Source organism: Cynocephalus volans, chromosome 2, assembly GCF_027409185.1.
Source record: "Cynocephalus volans isolate mCynVol1 chromosome 2, mCynVol1.pri, whole genome shotgun sequence".
NCBI lineage: Eukaryota > Metazoa > Chordata > Mammalia > Dermoptera > Cynocephalidae > Cynocephalus > Cynocephalus volans.
In genome coordinates, this window is record NC_084461.1 from 76035915 (window position 1) to 76058684 (window position 22770).

Consider the following 22770-nt stretch of genomic DNA (forward strand, 5'->3'; position numbering starts at 1 on the left):
GTCTCTGTTTCCCCTCACCCACTTTTCTCCCGGCCAGCAGCGCTGAGGGGGCGGGGGCTCTTTCTCTGGTGTGTTTCTAGAGCTCGGAAGCTGCTCGGAGGGCGTGAGTGCGCCACGTGCGTGCGCCACGGGCGAGGAGGAGGCGGGTCGGGGCCCTACTGGGCCCGGGCGCCAGGTGGGAGCAGCCACGCTGTCTTAGCGCCGGGCAGGAGGCGGGTGTGCCGGCTTGTCGCTAGTTAGAGGGGGGATGTGACAGCTTGGGGGAAAGCGTCCGGTGGCTTCTTAGTAAAGAGTGCGCTTGGTGGGCTCTGGGGAATGGAGGAAGGCGTAAGGGCGGTGGCAGTGCTGGGGGAGTAGCCCTGCTGTTCTGGTTTGAGGAATCTTAGGTATATTTACCTTCGGTTGGCGAAAGACGATCCCAAAGAGCTGGGGATGAGCTCCGAGAGACCCACGTAAATACTAAAGGCCAAGTAAAACGAACCCACCCACGCACCGTGCACAAAGAGCTGGCACGCTGTCCGCGTGTGGCCGCGCAGGCTGCGCTCAGCGTTCTGAGCATTTTGCAAGCCGAGGGGAGCGAGACTTGAGTGGCACATGCAGGTCCAGCCACTGCCCCTGTCCCGAGATGGCCGGCCTGGGTTTATCACCTGACAGACGGTTAGGAAAGGGCGGGGACCCAGAAATGAATGTGTAGCCTAAGCTCACAGGATCTACCGAATTATTTTTTAAAAGCTAACAGGTAACAGCCTAGCTCTAGTTGTTAAGCTACCTCAGTGAGTATGTGCGACTCTCGGCTAGGGAAAGCCCACAAAGTAGAAGGAGAAGTGGGATACTCGGAGAAAAAACTCAAAATAGAAAACTTCCTTTCTCCTTGCACCTTCTTTATTTGTTAGCACGGGGGAACAGTACTGGGATCTCTTGCAAAAATGCTGTCACAAAATGCAGATACCTGTGTTGTTCTTTGATCTGTCTGGAGGAGCTGTACCAATGAGCCAAGCATCGATCAGTGCTCCAAAGGCAGTATAGAGTACCCAATACATCAAAGTACTGAATACATCAAAGGTGTGAAAATGTTTATGTAGTCATGTTCTTGAAATTGTAAGCTGCTACCAATATGGTAGCCTCTAGCCACAAATGGTTATTTAAGTTATTAAAACTAAATAAAATTAAGTTTAGTTCCTCAGTTACACTAGCTACATTTCAAGTGCTCAATAGCCAGATGTGGCTAATGGCCACCTTACCGGACAGTGAGATATTGACCATTTCCATCATTGCATAAAGTTCTGCTGGAGAGCACTGCCAAATAGTTTAAAGTGAATGCTAGTTAAAGCAAGAAAGAGAAATAAATTGCTTTATGATTGATAACAGCAAAATCTTATAATAGTCTCGGCATTTGTTACTTGTCACCAGTGTGAAAAGTTTTCAAGTTAGAATTACCCCTCACATAAGCACTTAATTTTTTACAGGGAAGAGAAGTCAGGCCCAGAGAAGTTAAGTGATGACCCCAAAGTCATGCCATAAATTTGGAAAGAAGATAAAGTCCCCTGACAGGGTCTGGTACACTTTGTGCCAGACCAAGTCACCTTGCCTGGGGTTAGCAAGGCAAATTAACTGTATGCAAAGGTGACCTGATAAAAGATTTCAGGCAGGAGTACCCTTTTACAAGAGAAAACACTGCCAAGCATTCCTCCAGGAAGAAGTTTCATGTAATAATGGATAAGGTGCATGGGTAATAATACTGTCTCCCAAACTAAAAATGTATTATTGGTAGTGTCATAGATTCATACAGTGCTTTTTCTAAGAGACAAATTGGGGTAACATTGTGCTTACTTCCACTTAAAAAAATTCTGAAGAAATGGATTATCTTTTTAAAGTAAGAGCTAAAACGCATTCTTAAGCCTAAGGAGGAAAGTGTTACATAAGTTGGGAATTGTTAGCAAAGCATCATTATCCTTAAATTCGATAAAGATATCATCAGATTCATTGATTATATTGCCACGAGAGTGGAATTCTACCAGAAATGTTAATAACATGAACAAAACTTAATTACAAATTATACAATCTGAGACATATAAGGCAATAGAATACATCATAAAAATTAAGACAAAGCTTAAGCTTTCTAACTTCAATAGTCTGTTAGTTTTTGTGTTTTTCCCCCATGTTTGTCCTCTATATTTCTTACTGTTAATTGGGAGTGAAATGTTGGTATTAATTCTGCCTTTTTATGATAATTAGCTTTTAACTTAACTCTTGTGAAGGACTCCTAAGTATTCAGAGTACTTATGAATGATAATTTTAAAATAATAACAACGATAAAATTTTTTAAAGCTTGCGCTTCCCCTGAACAGATTCATCTTTGGATTACTGTCTTTATTTCTGTCATTAATTTATCATTTGCACATGGTTCATTGTAAAAAGGTTCTTCCCATTCTTTCTGAAATCTGATACCCTAAGAGAAAATATTTCAGTTCTGCAAGTTCTTGCAGACTGGTGGAAGGCCTCAGCCTCTCCATGGCTGACTCCTGACAAGGCTGATATGGAAGAGGGTATGTGGCTATCACGTGGTGACGGTATGATTATGCACAAGTTTTGAACTTCCTTGTGCCTCAGTGGTACCTACAGAATTTTGTTATGAGGATTAAATGAGCTACTCAGCATAAAGCGTAGGGCTGGGAAATGATAAACTGCAATAAAAGTTGACCATTCTTAATCTCATACAAAGCATATCCACTTCTGTACCATTAAGTTCTTTATTCACCAATACTGAGGCTGTCACAGCAGAAAGAAGTAGGTCCTCACAGAGGTGGGAATTGGTCCAAGATGAGAACTGTTCTTGAGTTTTACCTTTGAAAAGGTAGAGGTCTCTTCAGTCCTAAAATTCCGTGACTTAATGGGTAATATTTGCCTTATTTCTCTTTTGGAGGCATAGTGTCTCTAGGATTCTAGGATACTTTCAGTAGCTTCCTTTGTCTTTTTTTTTTTTTTTTTTTTTCAGGGATGCTGATACTTGCTAGCTGCTTGGTTGCTGAAAAGGCAGTGGAAACTCCAAATCCATCCTCTTTTCACCCTGGTTGACCTTTGGAATGCAGTTGTCGGCCAAGAAGACATTGATATCTCTAGTCTCCTGCTGGCTTGAATTCTTTAGGGCAGAGCCTGCTCAGATTGTCTCCTGATGTCATTCCAAATGTCTGATGGCCATCTATGGCAACTGGGCTAGGCAGAAGCGTGCTGGGAAAGGGGAGCCTGTGGAATGCTTAATGGAGCATTCTGTTCGAGAGGGACCTAGAAGTAGTTCCCTGTTGGATGTGTGATCAAAATTTCAGCAGTGTCTAGGGGACTGTACCACTTTTTGAAAAACAGAAGCTGTAGTCATTTTTGGTTTTAATAAAGTCCCACTTTGGATGTTTATGATTCCTATTGATTTTATGATTGATATAAGCATGTATTACAGAAAAAAACAGACCCAGAGAAAGTTAATAAAAAAACTGTATCTGGTATTCATGCTAACACTTCTTATTAAGAACATCAAATTAGGACAAAGGAATCTAGAAAGGAGGGAATAAAGCTGCCACACTGGAAAACATACCTTGTTTTTCTTCTGTCTTTCTAGGTAACTTTCCAGATGACTGTATTCTACTTAACTGAGAGCTTACAAAATTATTTCTAAAATATTTTATTTATGATTTAAAATTTTAAACCAGGCAAAATAATATACAATTTTATTTTTTCAAGAAGGCAAGATTGTATATAGATTTATATGCTTCCAATACATAACGGTTGTATATATATTTTAAAATAAGGAGATACATAATTATGTTCATATTCCAATTTTCTGGGAAGGGAGAATTTTCATTGTTTGTGATGAAATCTCTCCAAATTGTTTTGCATGTTCAGCGAGTTGTGCAATCATCATCATAATCAGTTTTAGAACAAATTTTTTTTTTTTTTTTTTTTTTTTTTTTGTTAGCTGACTGGTATGGGGAACCAAACCCTTGACCTTGGTGTGACAAGGCTATGTTCTAACCAGCTGAGCTAACCAGCCAGCCCCTCTAAATTATTTTGGAATAAGGTGAGAATTAGAAGTAAAATGCAATAAAACTTTTGAAGTCAAGTCAATGATTAAAACCAGTTTGTTTCACTAGCACGTTCATTGAGTCAAAGACCCAAGCCAGAGAGGCCTGATTTCCTATGAACTGTTATTATTTATTTATTTTACTACATTGGTAGTTAAAATTTTTTTTAAATCAATAATATTCATATTCATAATACAATGATATTTGGAGTTTATGTACAAAAATAATTGTATCTTATCAGAATGTGGGTTGAAGTAAGTCAAAGTGCCTAATATTTAATGGCCACTTCCAATATGTCAGACTCTGTATTAATTGCTTTATAAACTTCATTTCTTTTTATCCAAACAACAGTCTTTTAGACAAGTACTACTATTATTATCCCCATTAAACAGATTTTAAAGCTAAAGCTTAGAGAGCTGACATTACCTGCCCAGGGTCACATAGCTCATGAATGCCAGACAAAGGACATGAAATCAAATCTGTTTGTTTCTAATACTCTGCCTTTAGCTACGATGCTGCACTACATCCTTGTACTCATAACCTTTGCTCGCTTATAGGGATGATGGGAGTGGGAGATGACATAATCGCTATTTTTTTTTCCACCAGAAAATATTTCAGAAATACACGTCTAAACTCATGTCATCCTCTTCAAGGTAGATGCTTCGGAGGCTCCTCGCTTATTTCAGTAGTGTCATCTTTGCTCAAGTCTATTTAGAAACTTTCTTAAGAATTTGCTACACAGTCTTAAGAATGGTCTGATTGTTGGCGAATCATTATCATTAAGGATGAATTTGTTGCAGAAAGTAAATCCAAGGCAAATGTTGTGAATAAGATGAATACTAAGATTTGATCATAAAGTATCATCAGATTATTTGATACCAGGCTCAGAAATTAACACTAATGGCAGATACAAAAGGGGAATTTTAAGTGTATTTCTTATACGAATACATAGCTTTTAAGGAGATGGTTTTAACGAGTAACACTCATAAAATGTCCTATGATTTTTTTTAAAAGTCAGCTTTAATAATTAATCATTGTATATCATTTATGAGAGTGTGGAAAATGTCCTTCTCAAAAAGTTTACAACAGGCAGAGACGAGTAAATCAGAGACACTGGATTAGAACCCAGAGTCAGATATTTAATAACTGTTCGACCTTAATTGTCTAAATGTCCTTTGTGTAAAATGGAGAAGGTAGCAGGACCTACTTTTAATGATAATTTTGCTGAAAGAAGGACATAAAATTGTTCTTCTATAGTCACTTAGAGCCTGGCATATAGAAAATGCTCAATAAATGTTAGCTATCATTATTTTATTTCATTTTCAAGGACTATTCCACATTCCTGAAAAACACCTCAATGTCACAGATATCTAATAATATTTTAGAAGATGTTTTCTATCAGGTTTCATGTTTCAAAGCAATTTTTATTTCATGATAGAGTATTTGATATTTGAAATAAATATGAAACATTTATGATAGTATGTTGATTAAATCAATACATATTATATCAAGAAATCTTACATTTTTGAGTTGCTAATTTATATTATCCTTGTCAGTGTTCATAATATTGTTTTCAGAGAATTTTTTTGTATTCATATTGGGTTTTATCAGATTTACGAAAGTAATTATATATCCCTTTGACCAGAATAAGACTCAAAGATTTTATTTTTTAGTTAACCTCAGTTTTCTTCTAAATTCCTTATTTTTACATAATCTTACACTTAATTTAAGGAACCTTAGCATAAATACGTAGAATTAGTAGCTTCCTATTAAATCTGAGTTTTTAACTCCTTCTAAATCAATGATCATATTTGTGTAGTATAGGCAAAATTGTGAAGTTGCTGAAGTTTGTCTTTGTATCACTCCCTTCTCTGTGCTCACGTTTGCATGCCCTTCTTTCACTTTGGCATGCTCAGCCAGCATCAGTTTTGAAAATCGATAATAGCTACTTGATGACCATTTCTATCTCCTCTAGGCCTTCCACTGATGAGACCTACAGGGTCCTTTCATTCCTCAGCAGCACCGTTATGTTCCAGAATTCTCTTGGACTGTGTTCTATCAGAGGAGCTGGCCACTGTAGCTCGTCTCATCAATGACCTAGTACCAATGTGTTACTCCTCTCAATTAACCTACCCTCAAAAATTTCTGGAAAGAGTTCATAATCCCAAGAAGTCTTCAGGATTTTAAAAATTTCCTGCTGCACCAGTCTGCTGTAGGGAGGACTTTTAGCACATCTTAGGTACCTCCCACCAGCAGCCACTTCATTTGTCCACACGGAGGTAAGACTTGGATGCAAGTGAATGGGAAGTCTGGCTCTTACTTGAAGAAGAAATTTTATTGTTTTTGAAAATCTCAGGGTTGGAAGATGAGCTCTCTATCAGCAAAATATCATGATGCTTCTTGAAAATTTGTTTTGTTTTTGAATTTTTTTTCAAATATTGCACATTTTAGTACCCGTTGTTCTGATCTCTTTCTATTCCCTCTTTGCATATGAGGGACACACAGTTGCTGCATATTTATTGAGCTGTAGCTACCACATTGTCACTCAGATTTACCCTGTGTGCACTCCCTTCTGCCCCCCAAAAGCAACCAGAGATGTAATTAGTGACTATTTCTCCAGAAATGTCTTGCGGGTATAAGAACTCTGTGAAGAGAATTTGTGCTATTTCTTGGATGAAGGGAAGAATTTTTGGAAGGATTGGGGGAGGTTTAGGGTTGGAGAGCAAAGATCATTCTGCCCTTTATCTCCTATAGGAAATCACAGATAAAGCATCTCTCTATGTGCAAAGACAAGGTACATAAAAAAACTAAATATTTCCCAACTTTGTATATCCTTAAACCTGTAAATATGAAGGGCCTTCAAAAAGTTCATGAAATATTTTTTTTATCTTTTAATTCCATTTTCTGCAAACTTTTGAAGTACCCTTGTATAGAACATACATATCAAATGGGATGCATTTTATATTAAAATCATCACTATGAAGAGATTCAGAAATGAAGAAATATGATTCTAAGTAAAAGATTTCGAACACTACTTAAGTAAGAAACATTCTGTAACTTCCTTGTTCCTTTTAACTCCTTTAGCAATAGCTAAATAGCTAACCAACAGATTTTCTTCTATTTTTTTTCCATTTCTTCCTTTCTTCCCTTTCTCCTTTCTTCCTTCTTCTCTTCTACTTCATCTCTTCATTTTCAGTTGTAAATTCTTTGTTTTCAGTTGTAAACTCAATAAAGCCCCTCCCCCCACTACTGATTATTAACAATTAATCAGTTAGGTGTTTTCCATTGCTGTGGAAAGTTACATTTTCTGTTTCAGAAACATGGGATGTTATTAATATTTTTCTATTCATTGGAATCACCTCAAAATTAAATACTGCTATGAAAGGAGCTTATTTCTAAACAATTGATGATGTACACCATAGATAATATGGTCATAGAAGAGTTTCTATGACTATTTGTTATTAATCACTATAATTACTCTTTGATTACAATCATGATTAATTCACAAAGAATAAAGCTTGTGCTTGTGCTGTTTATCTAGTATTTGTGAAGGATTTGTGTTCATCCATCTACCCATTCTCACCTCACCCTTACATAGCAGTGAGATTCTAGTCTATGTAGCACTATGGCCACAAAATAACTCACTCTCAGGAGAATAAAGCCTGTGATTTTACTCACATTATCACTAGGCTATAATCTCTTAAATTTCCCAGGTCAGTGATGATTAATTGAATTTTATAAAACTTAGTGAATGTGTGTGCACGCGTATCTCTCATAATAAGGACGGTCTGTTCTATTTTTTATTTTTTAAATAACTTTCCTGAAGAGCCAGTTCGAGCCATTTTTTTTTTTTTTTTAATTCCGAGCTGTATTATTTAGAGCTTTAAACTCAAGTAAAACTTGAGAATGTTTTTTGGCTTTTCTCTAGGATTAGATGATATTTATCACCTGCCAATCCATTCAAAATAAAATAAACTACTTAAGCACAGCAGTACTTAATTATATCAGAAAATAAGTCGAAATGAATAAATAACGTCTCTAGCTGAATCCCATATGCTGCCTTTGGCCTCTCAAGAACTGGGATCACCAAGTGCTGGGTTTCCTGCTACTGTTGAGCAGGAGAACTGACACTCAACAAGAGAAGGCTCTTGTGAGGATGTGAACGGTCTAGCACAGAGAACACCTTTTGAATGCCTTTGACTCACCCAGGGGGCATGTGACAGCGCAGATTTCTGGGCCCCAGCTCAGGCCTACTGAGCCGCTAGCTCAGGAGTATGTTTTTAACAGGCTCCTCAGGGCATTCTTACGTATGTTTGGTTTGCCTGTCATGGCTTAGGGAAAGGGTGAGTGTAAGATCCACAAAGTCCTTCAAATGCCATTACCTTTCATGCTCTTTCTTATTCACTCTCATTCTCTCAATTAATCTTAACACATTTCTGTGGAACTTTCAAATTCGTGAACGTCTTCCAAAATAGTAAGAATGACAGTTCAAAATTATATGAATCTTTGCATTGCCTGTCTCAGTTCAAACTGTAAATAAGAAAAAAAAAAAAAAAAAAAGACATGCCACCTACAGGGAAATTCAAAATGTTCATGGAAAGATTTCTATTATCTTTTAATTCTATTTTTCTACCAACTTTTTGCAGTACCCTTGCATACTCCGCCCATTGAAGTTAGAAAGCTGATTAAGCAATCTGAGAACCTAATTCTCTCAGATTTCTTCATCTTTACTTATCTGAGGGAGAGCCCTTATGTTTTTTATGGAGGGAATCTATTCTTTGGATTCCAGTACCCCAGCAAAACCTGTAAAATGGGCTTCAGACCAGAGACCTCTATCGCTGGTGACAACTGACCCACAAACACATTCATGCTTTAGTGACTGTCAGCTGCTTGTGACATAGACACCTTGCAAATAAATAAGGCTAGCACTGGTCACGATCACTTGAATAATGTGGCTTCTTAGTAAAGAGACTTCCAATCAATTCAAATGCTTTTTATGACCTTTGTAATTACCTCTGTCTGCCAATTAGTCCTAAGAAGGCTTCACAACATTGCCTTCTTGGGCAATAGGGTGATTCGTATTCCCATCCCTTTAACCTCTCTCCATACCCAACTGCTGTCATTAACCTGTCTTGGATACAGGTATTTTTAACACTTCAGAATAGGGCTTCTTTGATTGTCCTGTTTCTTGTTCCAACATCTTTCTGACAAAAACAAACTTATTCTCATGCTCACTTATAGCTGTGTGTGTGGTGAATACTTTGTTACCGTTAAAAAATGTTCCCCCATTTTATAAAGCTAAAACTATTCAATGATCATTAAGTACTTTCTGCCAACTAAGCCTTCTAGTGCATACTGAAAATTTCAAAGCTACAGGTGATGATATAGTTTTGAGGGTGAGATCTGTTATTTTATGATACTAGGGTACCCAAGTGAAAAAATATGGACTGCTGGTCAGTTGTGTTTTGCTAAGTAATTTTGTTTTGCCCAGTGACTTCACAGGCTAGATACTGGTGTCAGTTTTAATTCTTTGGAATGCTTACATAGTGAGCTACTTAAAAAGGAGAGGATGGGCTGAAACCCTCTGACATTGCAGACAGAAACCCACCAATAATGGTCCAGGTTCCTCCTGGGATTTCCTCACACGAAGCAGAGGAAATACCTTCCATTGGATAACTAAAATTTCCTTTCCTGTGATTTGTACATTACTGAGCAAAAAGTCCCATTCATTTGGTAGTTCCACAGAGATTAAGTGAGTTGTTTCTAGTCACCAAATTACTTAGCAGCAAAACAAAGACTACAGTGAAGATCTTCCTACTTTTGCTCTGGTGCTCTTTGGACAGCACTCTTTGGCTCTAATGAGAAAATATTTGTGGTGCTTCAGAAGCAGACCAGCAACAAGTTACTCACTTCCACTAAAACCAATATAGGGCAATGATCAAACTTACTTGTGATTTTGTATAATTTTCTTTGACACCTCTGTCTTTCACCATTGTTAGAAATGGGTATTATTTATTGATTATTTTGCCTGCTATTGATTTACTGGTTATTTTGCCTGCAATTGTTATTGCATATTGTTGAATGGTTCACTGATTAATGACTAATGTTGATTTTGACTAAATGTAATGGGATAAGCAAATACATTTGTAAATTTAGACATATAATTTAGTTGCTAAATAGTGGCATTAGTCATAGAACTGTTGATTATTTTAGACCAATCCCTTACAGGAAAACTCTGGCCACAGTTGCCTCCCGTATTTTAAACTTTATTGATATATCAATATTTTATCATATGTTCATAGTTTAAGCTTTAAATCCTCTTTTTTTTCTTATTAATTTCCATGTCTGGATTTTAAAGCTAACACTTCTTACAGGCAAGAACTGCCTCAAAGTCCAGGGTTAAGATAAATTTTTTAAAATTCAGAAGATGGTAAATTTCTCCTAAACCATTTCTTTTCCGGAGGGCCAGAAGGCAAGTAAGTATTTGGTTTGAATATTAATATTTCATGACCTTGACTGAATCAGTATATTGTACAACATTATCCACAAATTATATAAATATAAAATATTTATTAAAATAATTATTAAGTATTTGAATTAATATCAAATACTTATACTAATATAGGGTTATTGAATGGTAGAGTTTCTGAGCTGTTAGGAAACACTTGCAGACTAGCCTCTGTGGTCCAGTGGGTTTGGTAATTAACACACACACACACACACACACACACACACACACACACACACATGCTAGTCAGTTGTTGAGGCAGTTATACGAATTATTTAATATATTCTGCACTTGAGTACTATACATATGCTTATGTTTTGGTATATTTAGCATTTTTAATTGCCCCCTGATCTTTCCAAAAAAATTTCAACCTGAACATTTGATGTCTACATTCATCTTCTAAATGTATGTATTGCCATTGATTATTTTTATTTCTGCTCTTTCATATATATTCATAAATATTTTTAGCTTAGAAATTCATTTAAATGGTAAAAAAAATCTAAAAAAGAGTTTGTACAATAGATGTTCTAATGAGTTTATGCTTTTCATTTTTCGTAGGAACTACATTTTATATGCTCTGATAAAGTATTATTTTTCTAATAGGGTATTAAGTTTGTTGACTGAAAAGAGTTCTTCAAAAATATGTAACTCACATTAATTTTTCTTGTGATCTTTTTTATTTATAGTTTGGGTAGTCCACATGTTTAAAGTCTAACAGAAAAAAAAATCATTAGATATGAAGTTGGGGGATATACTCAAGTCTGCATCTACATACACACCTCAGTGACCTTGGGTAAATTTCAGTTTTGTTCTTCAGTTTCATTTTCTTTAAAATGAGAAGTTTAAAGCTTCAAAGCCTCCTTCCCACAACTCTTAAAGATTTCATGAGCTTAAAAGAAGATTTGTGAGAGCATCGTTAACTGGCTGCCCAGCATTTTCATGGACACAGACTTATTACACACTTCTGGAAGTTCCTTTGAGGAAATTAACTCTTTATAGGTGTGAGATATGGACATGAAAAGAAATGGGATAAATAAGAAAAGGTAGGGGAAATAAGTTAATGACAAAGGAGGAATGGTAGGCACTAGAAATCACTCTCCTTTTACTTCTTTTTATCTATGGTCTAGTTATTCCTATTGGAAAACCTCCTGGCACCAGGTATTATCAACAGGGATGAGTAATATGTAATTTTTATCTTTGTTGGGTTACATTTGGCCCGCAGACAGTTGACAGCTGTCAGTCAGGTGGCTGGTCAATGAGGAGATACATATAAAGCTGCCAAAATATTTTTTGTTTCTTTAAGTACTTATAAGTAAACCATTTTAGCTGGGAACTTGGTTGTACTGAAATTCAATAGATTGATATTCACAATATAATTTATTGAAGTTAAATGCTGGAAGAATCAAGATTTTCCTTATGAATACATAAGGTAAACAAAATGTTTTCAAGTTTCTGAAACAGGAGAATGATTAATTTTTCTTCACTGTAAATAAGCTATCTTTAATATATGAAGATGAATTGCAAATAATGCTTAAATTGCATATGTTTTAAAATTAAAGTTTTAGGGTAGTTATGAATCAATTCTATATTAAGCCAGAATTTCTTACTAAGACTTATTAAAAGAAACCATTCTCTTACATTGAGGAGTTAGCATAGGGATTTTTGTGAGACAATGTTGAAGATTTATTAGAAAAGACAAATATATAACTGCATGTAAAACAAGGATTTACAGCTTCTTATAATTAAAAGAAAAATATCATGGAACTTTAGATTCAGTTCACAATTCAGGGCACAGTTAAAATGATAAATTTTTGTAATTTTGAAATATTGTTTCTAATAGGTTCAGTTACACTTAAATAATTGACAGTCATAAGCAATAGTTTGGAAGAAGCTTTTGTGTTGCTTTTACTCAGCATTAACTACAAACAATTTAATAATTATAGCCAATATTAATGCATATGAAAACTTAACAAATGTAATCCTGAAGTTAACCTGAGAATGTATGTTTTGCAGTAGTTAGTCATAATTTTTAAATGCAAGTGCTCTGATTCTTTAGGAATATAGCATTTAACAGACTAGAAAAAAAAAACCAAACTATCAAGTTCATGGAGTACATACTCATTCTTTGACTAAAGAATTTATCAAAAATTCAGCGCCTATGGTTACTCAAGCATCAGAATGAATATAATGAAGCATGACAAAATATATGAAAATAGCAGTTTGAAATCACAATAAACATATTTTAAAATATGCTTTAATTATGTGAAGTATATTCTAATGTAATAATTTATAATAAAAAGTAAATGTGGGCTTCAATTTTTTAAAATATAGGTTCAATAAAATGTTTGTAGATAAGGTTATGTTTTTTCAATATTCGATTTTTTGGTTGGGTGGACCATTACTGATAATTTTTTAAACCACAAATATTTCATAATTTTACTCAGCAGGAAAGTGAGTTTAAAAGACTATGATACTTAAAAATTTGTGGCATATCCATGTAGTCATCAATTTAAAAATTGTTTTAGATCCAGTGGTCATTAAAAAAAGAGTCAGATCTTATTTTTTTCCCACTATGCAACTATGAATTAAGCTCATAGATTGAAAAGTATTTATGGGATCATCAGAATAGAACGATTGCCTCATAGTATTATTAATTTATGTTGGGAGGAGCCTTTCCCTTCTTAAGCACAATTTCTACCTCCCACAGCCCAGAAAATTGATTTTATGCATAATAATTTATAGCATTCTTGGTCAATGTATGCTGTTGTGCCTTTTAAATTCATTAACCCATGTTGCTTGTGAATATGGAATTCGGTTATTAAAATGGTTTCATATGTTTACTATGTATAGTCTCTAGCTTTGCGCTGCTTACTTGCTTAAATAAATGTTTTCAATTTGCTATTATACAGCAATTTGTACAGAAATGCTGTGAAGCATAGTTAAAAGAATGAGTCCTTGAAATAGAATCACTTTTTAAAAATATGTCCTAACATGTTGTCTCATTTTTCCATTTTTTGCATTAATTAAAATCCTATTCTGCAAAAAATACCTTTGCCTAAACTTTTGAATTCACAAAATAAAAATACCAAATATATAAATATACTAATTTTGGAAATGAATGACGTAAAAACATGCTTTAGTGCCGTCTTGGTTGTTTAGTCCAAAGATTTTTCTCTAAAGAAACTCTTCGTAAATGAGAAAATGTTGCCACTTTTAATTATTAAATATACTGTGCAATACATGTTTTGAAAAATGTATTAAAATAAAATTAATTCCATATTCTTTTTGATCATATTCCTGTAACATGCACATATTTTAAAAAATAGCATATGTAATTTTTGAAAGGAGCATGTACCATTTTATATTTTTATTTGAGAGATTTATTGGAAAGTAATATTTTATTCAGAAAAGATTATAACTGAATTAGATAAAAAAAAAAGAGACTAAAATGCTATTTATTTAAATAATCAAATATACATGAAATTAACTCTTCTTTTTGAAAAATCTAAAAAATTGTCAAATGGTAACAGCTCTACTTTCCACACCAGGTAAACCAACTGTTGAATTAGTTGGCTCTGATTCCAGTGGTCTCATCAGCTTTGTAAATGTAGGCACCTCAGCGGTGCCTCTTCCAAGATAACAAAATCAGCTTTTAGAGACTAAAAAACATATTTTGGCAGTTGAAACTCACCAGTGCCTTTCTGCTTCTCCAGGAAGTTGTACCCGTCAGCACCTGCTGAGGGCTTTGTTGTCCAAACTCTGACAGGTAAAAAAATTCCTGTAGAATAAAGCCAGACCAGCTGGCTTTGAAGAGAAACCCCCCAGTTTGGGCTGCGTTTGCCTCCTCTCCTTTTCTATGAAGACCGAGGCTTTGCCCCCTTGATTGTCAAGCCGTGAGATGCGTGATCCCTCTGCACAAGTGTCTGGCAGGCTGAGGTGCACCTGTTCCTGTCACTCTGGAGTAAATTTAGCTGTAAAGGTATCACTGACAACCAGACCTTTGTCAGTGCTGGCAAAAGAACACAGAATTACTTCCCTCCCCTCCCCCCGCCTAACCCCCTAGCTGCAAGTTCCAATGGAAAATATCCAATCGGAAGTCTATCCAAAAATCATTCCTAAAAAATGAAATTGCTTTCATATGGTATAAAAAAGTAAGTTTCCTCATTTCACACAGACTTTAAAATTACATTTCCAAGAATAATCTTGGAACAAGACAAGTTTTTGTTCAATTAATTGTGGCTGGAAACTTTTTAATGGAAACATAGCACACACTTACTTCATTTCAGGTTATTAAATTGTGTTAAGCATTCAAGTTAGTTGCCATTCTTTACTGTAGCTCATTTGTTCTTTTCAATCCAAAGAAATATTAGAAGGTTAAAACTTATCACATAGGAGGGATTAATCATGCTACCAAAATTAGAAAGCATGTAGTTCTGAGAGACTGAATGTCAAAATTGCATGTTCACAGCACTGAATCTTTTGGGAATCTAGGATGCCACCACACCTAAAATGGCAGCTAATGTCTGTGGAAACACTTGAGGTTTAGAAGCTAGCTAACACTAGAGTTCTCTTATTCTTTGGTTAAGGTAAGGACATTTGTCATGTACGGGAATTTTTTAGATTCATTTTTTAATTGATGGCTTGAGAAAAATTCCTTTTGAAGGAAGAGAGGCAAGCATTGTTCATTGACAAGTCTGACATAAATATAGTAGTCAAAAATATGTAAAGCAGCCCAAGGAGTAATGTGCTTAGCCAAAGCATTCAGAGCTTCTGCCTTAATAGTTACGTTGCTTAAGTGAAATTAACAAGAGTTGTGCAAAGTACCTGTTCTACCATATTATTGCTGTTTAAGGGTTGGGTGTGATGAGAAAAAGAAATCTGGGTCAAAATAAAACATGCTTTGTAAAATAAACAAGGTTCCTATTTACTTACTAAGTATAAACAGCTACTCACCAAGCCTCATTTCTCCACAGGGCACCACTTTCAGATAAAAACATAGACCTGAATGGCATCATCCAGTATCCAAGGAAACCCTGTAAGTACCTCTCTCACTGTGTACTTCTCTTATTCAGAGTTTAAAAGCTGGCTGAGTACTGAATAAGTGAGTGTTTTTATTTAATAATTATATAGGAGGTACTTTTTAGGAGCTTGCTAAAAGGAAACGGGTTCTTGATTGTTATGTGCGTCATAACAAAACTCTTATGTTTTCATCATATTTCATAAAACTACGTGTTTAGTCCCAACCTTTTCATCAGTTTTTATTCTGAGGTACAAAACCGCTGCTCAAAGTCCTAATAAACTGAGTTTCAAACTTTTCCAAGACCCATTAGTGTCTGACGAGCAATGTTTCAGAGGCCTGTGCCAGGAGTAGTTTCCTAATTGTAGTAAAACTTTTTAAATTTTAAAAATTAAGAAAAAAAATCCCTGGAAAATAATGTTTTATTGGTAAACATTTATAGCAATTTATTTGGCTTGAAGCTTTCCTGGGGAGTGAGCAAGTGAGCAAAGAGATGAGGTTAAGTATTTAAACTCAGCAAAGAATCTTGAAAGTAAGTGTGATTACCAAGATGCAAAAATCTGTTTGGAGAAAGGGTTGGGAGGTTGGCATATTCTTTTCTTTTCTTTTCTCCCCCTCAAACCAATGTACATTTCTGTAGCTAATTTCAAGGTTCAAATTCATTATCAGGAGCTATGAAATTTACTGTGGAAATTTAGTTTACAAATAACATACTACTCTGGAGAAAGATCCATTCCTAAAATACTTGAAATTTCAACTATTTTCTTACCTGGACTTCATTATTTTTTCACATTTGCACTATCTAATGTACTTTAAAAATCAAAGTATTTTTAATGCTCAGTGCTTATTAATTATTTTTTATATACTTTTTGATGAAAATACTTAAAATTTTCTATATACTCTTGTAATTACATGTCTCTTTTTTACCTTCTGGGTCACCTATATGATTTATCTAGTCTTTTATTTTTTATTTTTTAATTTTTTTATTTATTTATTTTTTTAAATTTTATTTTGTCGATATACATTGTAGCTGATTATTGCTCCCCATCACCAAAACCTCCCTCCCTTCTCCCTCCCCCCCTCCCCCCCAACAATGTCCTTTCTGTTTGCTTGTTGTATCAACTTCAAATAATTGTGGTTGTTATATCTTCTTCCCCCCCCCCGTTTGTGTGTGTGTGTGTGTGTGTGTGTGTGAATTTATATATTAATTTTTAGCTCCCTCCAATAAGTGAGAACATGTGGTATTTCTCTTTCTGTGCCTGACTTGTTTCACTTAATATAATTCTCTCAAGGTCCATCCATGTTGTTGCAAATGCCAGTATTTCATTCGTTTTTATAGCTGAGTAGTATTCCATTGTGTAGATGTACCACATTTTCCGTGTCCACTCATCTGATGATGGGCATTTGGGCTGGTTCCAACTCTTGGTTATTGTAAAGAGTGCTGCGATGAACATTGGGGAACAGGTATACCTTCGACTTGATGATTTCCATTCCTCTGGGTATATTCCCAACAGTGGGATGGCTGGGTCGTATGGTAGATCTATTTGCAATTGTTTAAGGAACCTCCATACCATTTTCCATAGAGGCTGCACCATTTTGCAGTCCCACCAACAACGTATGAGAGTTCCTTTTTCTCCGCAGCCTCGCCAGCATTTATCGTTCATAGTCTTTTGGATTTTAGCCATCCTAACTGGGGTTAGATGGTATCTCAATGTGGTTTTGATTTGCATTTCCCGGATGCTGAGTGATGTTGAGCATTTTTTCATATGTCTGTTGGCCATTTGTATATCTTCCTTAGAGAAATGCCTACTTAGCTCTTTTGTCCATTTTTTAATTGGGTTGCTTGTTTTCTTCTTGTAAAGTTGTTTGAGTTCCTTATATATTCTGGATATTAATCCTTTGTCAGATGTATATTTTGCAAATATTTTCTCCCACTCTGTTGGTTGTCTTTTAACTCTTTTAATTGTTTCTTTTGCTGTGCAGAAGCTTTTTAGTTTGATATAATCCCATTTGTTTATTTTTCCTTTGGTTGCCCGTGCTTTTGGGGTCGTATTCATGAAGTCTGTGCCCAGTCCTATTTCCTGAAGTGTTTCTCCTATGTTTTCTTTAAGAAGTTTTATTGTCTCAGGGTGTATATTTAAATCCTTAATCCATTTTGAGTTGATTTTAGTATACGGTGAGAGGTATGGATCTAGTTTCATTCTCCTGCATATCGATATCCAGTTATCCCAGCACCACTTGCTGAAGAGGCAGTCCCTTCCCCAGTGAATAGGCTTGGTGCCTTTGTCAAAGATCAGATGGCAGTAAGTGTGTGGGTTGATTTCTGGATTCTCTATTCTATTCCATTGGTCAGTGTGTCTGTTTTTATGCCAGTACCATACTGTTTTGGTTATTATAGCTTTGTAGTATAGCTTAAAGTCAGGTAGTGTTATGCCTCCAGCTTTATTTTTTTTGCTGAGCATTGCTTTCGCTATTCGTGGTCTTTTATTGTTCCATATAAATGTCTGAATAGTTTTTTCCATTTGTGAGAAAAATGTCTTTGGCATTTTGATGGGGATTGCATTGAATTTGTATATCACTTTGGGTAGTATGGACATTTTCACTATGTTGATTCTTCCAATCCAAGAGCATGGGATATCTTTCCATCTTCTTGTATCCTCTCTCATTTCTCTCAGCAGTGGTTTGTAGTTCTCATTATAGAGCTTTTTCACCTCCTTGGTTAACTCAATTCCTAAGTATTTTATTTTTTTGGTGGCTATTGTAAATGGGCAGGCTTTCTTGATTTCTCCTTCTGCATGTTCACTATTGGAGAAAAGAAATGCTACTGATTTTTGTGTGTTGATTTTGTATCCTGCTACTGTGCTGAAATCATTTATCAATTCCAACAGTTTTTTTGTAGAGGTTTTAGGCTGTTCGATATATAGGATCATGTCATCTGCAAACAGGGACAGTTTGACTTCATCTTTTCCAATCTGGATGCCCTTTATTTCCTTCTCTTCTCTGATTGCTCTGGCTAGTACTTCCAACACTATGTTGAATAGGAGTGGTGAGAGTGGGCATCCTTGTCTAGTGCCTGTTCTTAAAGGAAAAGCTTTCAGCTTTTCCCCATTCAGGATGATATTGGCAGTGGGTTTGGCATATATGGCTTTAATTACGTTGAGATACTTTCCCTCTATACCTAACTTATAGAGGGTCTTTGTCATGAATGAGTGCTGAACTTTATCAAATGCTTTTTCAGCATCTATAGAGATGATCATATGGTCCTTGTGTTTGAGTTTATTAATATGGTGTATCACATTTATTGATTTGCGTATGTTGAACCAACCTTGCATCCCTGGGATGAATCCCACTTGATCGTGATGAATAATTTTTCTTATGTGTTGCTGTATTCTGTTTGCTAGTATTTTAGTGAGGATTTTTGCATCTATATTCATCAAGGATATCGGCCTGTAGTTTTCTTTTTTGGTTATATCTTTACCTGGTTTTGGTATCAGGATGATGTTTGCTTCATAGAATGAGTTTGGGAGATTTGCGTCTGTTTCAATCTTTTGGAATAGTTTGTAAAGAATCGGTGTCAATTCCTCTTTGAATGTTTGGTAAAATTCTGCTGTGAATCCATCTGGTCCTGGGCTTTTCTTTGTTGGGAGCCTTCTGATAACAGCTTCAATCTCCTTTATTGTTATTGGTCTGTTCAAATTTTCTACGTCTTCACGGTTCAGTTTTGGGAGCTTGTGTGTGTCCAGAAATTTATCCATTTCCTCCAGATTTTCAAATTTGTTGGCGTATAGTTGTTTATAGTAGTCTCGAATGATTCCTTGTATTTCAGATGAATCAGTTGTAATATCGCCTTTTTCATTTCTAATTTTTGTTATTTGAGTCTTCTCTCTTCTTTTTGATTTATCTAGTCTTTTAAATACAGATATATTATTTTTCTCTGAAGCTTTCAGTAGTTGCATTTAAATACAACTGTTTAGCCTTGTGTTTTGGGAGTTTTTCATATTATTTTCATCTACTTTCGTTATTTGTGTATTTTTATTTTTCCTCTGCAGCATGATTCCTTGCCAAGCATGTATGGTAGAGATGATTTCACTTGCAGGTTTTCTGATGAATTAGAGACTCTTTATGTTCAATATCTAGCTGCAGGAGTATTTTGCTTTATCAATAACTATGTCAAATTGTATCGTTTGTGCATTTCCGTATTTCTGCCTTTTCAGATATGTTATGAAATGTAACTTTCTGATCTGAGAGATGAGAAGTTGTGTTAGACTAATGAATTTGCTGGAAATTTGGAAGGGCGTAAGGGCCCCCTCATCCAATAGGAGGATTTGGCTAGGAAGTTAGTTTTTTATGCTAGTTACAAACTTCACAAGTGTGGAGTTCGAGGCCTGAAGTGTGGCCCTCTAAACTGAGATTCCATTGCAGCAAAATAAAAGTTGAGCTATTGTTGGGTAAAGTTGGAAGCAGAGAAGGGTTAAAACACATCTTTATAAAGAAAGAAATTGCAAATTGAAGGGGAAGTCTAGCTAATGTTATGATTCACTGTCTTGAAGACATGGAATGTTTTGAAATTCATTCTCTTTGTAGCAAGAGGAAAAAGATAATTCACACTGGAATGCTTGTGGCACTATATTTTTTTCTTTCTTTTCTTTTTTTTTTGGCGGTTGGCTGGTATGGGGATCTGAATCCATGATGTTGGTGTTATAAGGCTGCGCTCTAACCAACTGAGCTGATCCGCTAGCTCCCATTGTGGCACAATTTTAACTTGAATTTTATATTAGAATTTAATTTTTTTCCGAAATACCATTTAAATTTGATAGATTTAATCTGACCTCCTATACCAAAGGAAAAGTGACTTTATAATGTACACCAACATTGTTCAGTAAAACTTTCTGTGATGATGATCCTCTTCTATATCTGCATTGTCCATCATGGTAACCACTAGCTACATGTGGCTATTGAGCACTTGAAATGTGGCTGAATTTTGAATTTTATTAAATTTAACTAATTTAAATTTACATAACCACATGTGACTAGTGGATAAAATATTGGACAGCATAGTTCTAGTCCAGAACTTAAAAATGTAGAGAGATACAAATATGTATAAGTTTAATATTGTTGTTATTTACTACTTATCTGTGTGTCAGCTACTATTGACCGTAATTGAAATCATTGATGCCTAAAGAAGAAATGTGCTCCAACAATTATTTAACAGAATTTTAAGAAATATTGTCATGTGATCGGCTAAATTTCAAAGAGTAGTATTTTGCTTTTATCAGAAAGTAAAATACCCTCCTGCAAGGAACTTCTAATCCTTTGGTATTCTGCCATACCATATCATTTTTTATATTTACTTTAATATTTGAATTATCATATCAGTGGAATTTCTTTATAACATTTTCCCAGAGATAAATGTTTTTAATATTGTTGATGGGAAGACATTATAACATCGCTTTATAAGCCTGGGTAGCAACTTTTAAAAAGGCCATTATAAACAAGACTACATCAAAAAGATACTCTAATGAAAGTTCTAACTATGGTGATAAATATTTTGAAAAGTTCAGTTACAATTTCTGCAATACATCCTTGAAAATAATTTCAGAAGAGTAACCAGCCTACAGAGATGCTTGCTAGCTTTGTTTCTCCACAGCTGATTCTGCTCCCAAAGCACACACCAGGGTTTAAATCAGTTCCCATGGCCTTTTCAGGCATTTAGTGAAAATGAACATTAGGGTGCATGATGATATTTTTATAATAATGCTAGTATGGTGATATTATAGACAGAGTAATTAACCACAAAATTATATTGAATTTTTTTTAAAGTTTTTAAATTTTAACTTCTCAATATACACTGTAGTAGATTTTCATGTCCCTTTACACATTTCTTTGCCCCCCTCCCTTTCTCCCCTCCTCTCCCAATTGCATCATATCTGTTCACTTGTCTTAACAAGTTCAAAGAATTGTTGTGATTGTTGTGTCTTCTTCCCCCTCCCACCATTTATTTGTTTGTATATTTATTTATTTATTTATTTATTTATTTATTTATTTATTTATTTATTTATTTATTTATTTATTTATTTATTTATTTTTAGCACCCACAAATAAGTGAGAACATGTGGTATTTCTCTTTCTGTGCCTGCCTTGTTTCACTTAATATAATTTTCTCTAAGTCCATCCATGTTGTTACAAATGGTAGTATTTCATTCTTTTTTATAGCAGAGTAGTATTCCATTGTGTAGATATACCACATTTTCCGTATCCACTCATCTGATGATGGACATTTGGGCTGGTTCCAACTCTTGGCTATTGTAAATAGCGCTGCAATAAATATAGGAGTACAGGTTCAGTAAGCTCATTTCTTGAATGTTGGTTATTTGTAGGACATTGAACTAGAGAACATGAAACATGAGAACTGTTTTTTAAAATGGGAGACTAGCATTCATCCTTTTAGGAGCTCCATTTATTGGACTTGGGCATATGCTTCCGGATGGATAGGATTCAGATAGGAAGACAACGAGGTGAGACTTCTATTGGTCAAACCTTGTGTAAGCCAGTGTCCCTCCTACTGCAGAACAACTAGATTCTGGATAAAACATACTGTCTAATGAATTATTTCACTTCAAAAAATATTTGAACATCTCCAAAGATCCTTCTTCCTCACTACAAAACCAAAAATCTAAAAAGTGTGAGTTGAAACTGGAATTGAGAACAATTCCAGTTTCCCAGGAAAGATGGGAATGAGAAAATGAATGGTATGGGCTATATTTGCAAAGACAGTGCTGGAAGGATAGCAGTCATATACTGTATTAGATGTATCATAAGTTTAGCCTTATTTAAAAATAGGGAGAAATAACAACCATTTTTATAGATCAAGTTTTTTGGTCTCCTTTTTGTCTTTTGGTGTCTCTAGTTAGATAGTTGACTGCTTTCATATTGTTTATATCTGTTTGCAGAAAAAAAGGCCTATCCTTGCTCAGAGGCCAGTGTTCTGTGTAAAGAAAACACGGTCCTCCATTAAAGGAATCCTACAAATTACAGTCTTCAACATCCTTGTAAAATATCATCACTGATGTCTGCATGCCTGAGAAATTCTTTTCATTTAGAAACAGGACTGTGACCTCTGAGTCCTTAATCACCACTTCAATTTATTGTGTGTTTGTGTATTTTTAAGTTTA

At 35.2% G+C, this 22770-nt stretch overlaps 1 protein-coding gene across 6 annotated transcripts in view; it reads right to left on the reverse strand.

The window, feature by feature from the left end:
* The window catches only part of MEF2C (myocyte enhancer factor 2C), a 164831-nt gene extending 150355 nt beyond the window's left edge, over positions 1-14476 (reverse strand). For 3 of the 6 annotated variants that reach the window (XM_063087355.1, XM_063087353.1, XM_063087359.1), the window contains exon 1: positions 14273-14476. The gene's annotated coding sequence lies outside the window, so the exon portion shown is untranslated. The remainder of the gene's footprint in view (positions 1-14272) is intronic. The other 3 variants (XM_063087356.1, XM_063087357.1, XM_063087358.1) reach the window with 2 other exon arrangements.
* Between the last annotated feature and the right edge of the window lie 8294 nt (positions 14477-22770).